Source organism: Gekko japonicus, unplaced genomic scaffold, assembly GCF_001447785.1.
Source record: "Gekko japonicus isolate JY-2015 unplaced genomic scaffold, Gekko_japonicus_V1.1 scaffold317, whole genome shotgun sequence".
In the NCBI taxonomy this organism is placed as follows: domain Eukaryota; kingdom Metazoa; phylum Chordata; class Lepidosauria; order Squamata; family Gekkonidae; genus Gekko; species Gekko japonicus.
The window spans coordinates 640,629-642,993 of NW_015162487.1; the positions used below are offsets into that span (position 1 = coordinate 640,629).

Here is a 2,365-nt window from a genome sequence, read left to right on the forward strand (position 1 = left end):
CTAAGCTTGTTATTCCTGTCTGATCCTTGAATCTGTCAAACATCTCCATTACGCTGTATGCTAATTCCCGCTCACTGTCTACCTACATATGTGCCCTGGTCATTTCCACTTCATTGTGTCTGAGGAAGTGTGCCCTGCACACGAAAGCTCATACCTTGAATAAAACATTGTTGGTCTTCAAGGTGCCACTGGAGTCAAACTTTGTTCTGCTGCCTCACAGGCTTATTGTGATGAGAAGGGAGCACTCCCTGGAGAAGACCCTGATGCTGGGAAAGATTGAAGGTCAAAGAAGACGGGGACGGCAAAGGATGAGATGGTTAGACAGTGTCATAGATGCAACGAACATGAAGTTGAGCCAACTTCAGAGGACGGCGGAAGACAGGAGGGCCTGGCGGGAGATGATCCATGGGGTCGCGAAGAGTCGGACTCGACTGTGCGACTGAACAACAACAACAACAAAAACTCAGGGAAGGAAGAATCCAAGCATGCCGCCGGAGGCTCCTTGAAAGCAGGGTGGCAGGAAGAAGAAGAGAAAGAAGAGAAAGAAGAAGAGATTGGATTTATACCCCACCCTTCACTACCCAAAGGTGTCTCACAGCGGTTTACAAACTCCTTTCCCTTCCCCTCCCCACAACAGACACCCTGTGAGGTGGGTGGGGCTGAGAGAGCTCTTGACAGAAAGTGCTCTTTTTCAAGGACAGCTGTGCCAGAGCTTGTGACTGACCCAAGGTCACATCAGCAGGTGCAAGTGGAGGAGTGGGGGAATCAAACCCGGTTCTCCCAGATTAGAGTCCACGCACTTAACCACTACACCAAACTGGCTCTCGTACTTAGAAAACGTACTTCGCTCTGTGCGCAAAGGTCTGCGCTCCCGGGAAGTCTGTCCACACACACTCTGGCTCTCCCCCGCCTGCCCCCCTCCAGGCTGCCCCCGCGCGTCCGCCTTCACTCTCCCTCCCCTGCTTCCACCCCCTGTCTGGAGGCTGGAGCGCCTCTCTCGCTGCGTGGGAAGCGCGCATTGGCGCAGCGCTCTCCGCCCTTCCCGGCTCAGTGGGGGAAAGCGAACGGAGCGGAGGCGGAACCAGGGGCCCGACGACACCACCGAGGCAGCCTCTCCTGCCGCCGCTCCTCCTTATCAAGAGCTGGAGAAGGCGGGACCAGCCCCTTTTCTTCCCCCTTGCAGAAGTTGCAATCGAGAGACAAGCCGTTGCAGCCGCCCTGGTCGTCGGAGAGAAAGCCTCGAGACCTGTCATTGGGACGGAGCCCCTGGCGCCGGCCGCTCGTCGTTTTCCAACCGGATCAGGTAAATAGCGACCGGATCTCGGGTGTCTTTTGTCCGTCGCCCTTCTGCGTTCGTGGCTGGGGTGGGTAGTTCCTTATTCTTTTGTTGCAAATCCTTGAGACTTAAAAGTCGTGGGAATAACGCTCCGTTTGATGGTTTCCTAGCTTTTGGTTAGCATTTCCTCTCCTGCCTCCCGTCCACCTTTTTTTTTGGGGGGGGGGTATCTCCTTTGTTCCCCCTCCCAGAGTGCAGAAATCAAAATGGAACTGAAAGCCGCTCCCTGCCCGATTGAATGGGGTTTAAAATCTGATCGGTCGCGGTCCCTTCTCGGCGACGATGACTCCTTTTCATCCCTCGCTTGAATAGTCATAACGCGTCCACGGCTTTGTCTGCACAATCGGAGGGGGAAACGGAAGGGTGTCGCCCCCCTTCTCCGCTCCTATTTCGCAGTTAATGGGGTGAATGCGTGGTAGTTCTTACAGACGTATCTAACGCCGCCGCTGCCGTTTGAATCGAAGCAAAGATGTGTCGGATTTACGCTGCAAACGGAGGAGCCCGCCGTTGCGAGCTGGGCGATCCGTATGTGCCCTGGGGGTGCAGGTGCCGGGAAAGCCAGTCGCTGCATTGGCCTTGACCGCTGTGCGACTGAGATCTGTCAAGGCGTCCGAGAGCCCCCCCACACACACACAACTGTCCTCCGACTAGAAAGACCTTTTCCCTTTAAGCAGAACGCTTCCATTGTAGTATCCTTTTTGCCATCTCCAAACAAAATCTGGTCGCTTCAAACATAATCTGTAACTTCTCTTGGTATTCTGCTAGGGCAAGTCAGATGCTGCAAAATGCCTGGTTTTTTTTAGCAGCTCCGGAGCCTGGGGAAAATGAGAAAGGGATTATTTCCTACCTGTCTGCCTCTTTTAGTAATGTCTTCCTTCTCTGTGTGTCTCTCTTGGCATTTCACCAAGTGAGTTTATATTGGGTGTGTTCACCAGTAAAAATCCCTAGTAGTACACAGTCAAATGCTCAGTAGCTGGTATGTCTAACTGATCTGTGATTATTTCAGTATCTCACCCCAGCACATTCCTT

General features: G+C 53.4%; 1 protein-coding gene across 1 annotated transcript in view; it reads left to right on the top strand.

The window, feature by feature from the left end:
* The first annotated feature begins 1,232 nt into the window (after window positions 1-1,232).
* Window positions 1,233-2,365, top strand: part of IDH1 (isocitrate dehydrogenase 1 (NADP+)) — a 30,068-nt gene continuing 28,935 nt past the window's right edge. Inside the window, 1 exon segment of the mRNA XM_015405945.1 lies at window positions 1,233-1,303. The gene's annotated coding sequence lies outside the window, so the exon portion shown is untranslated.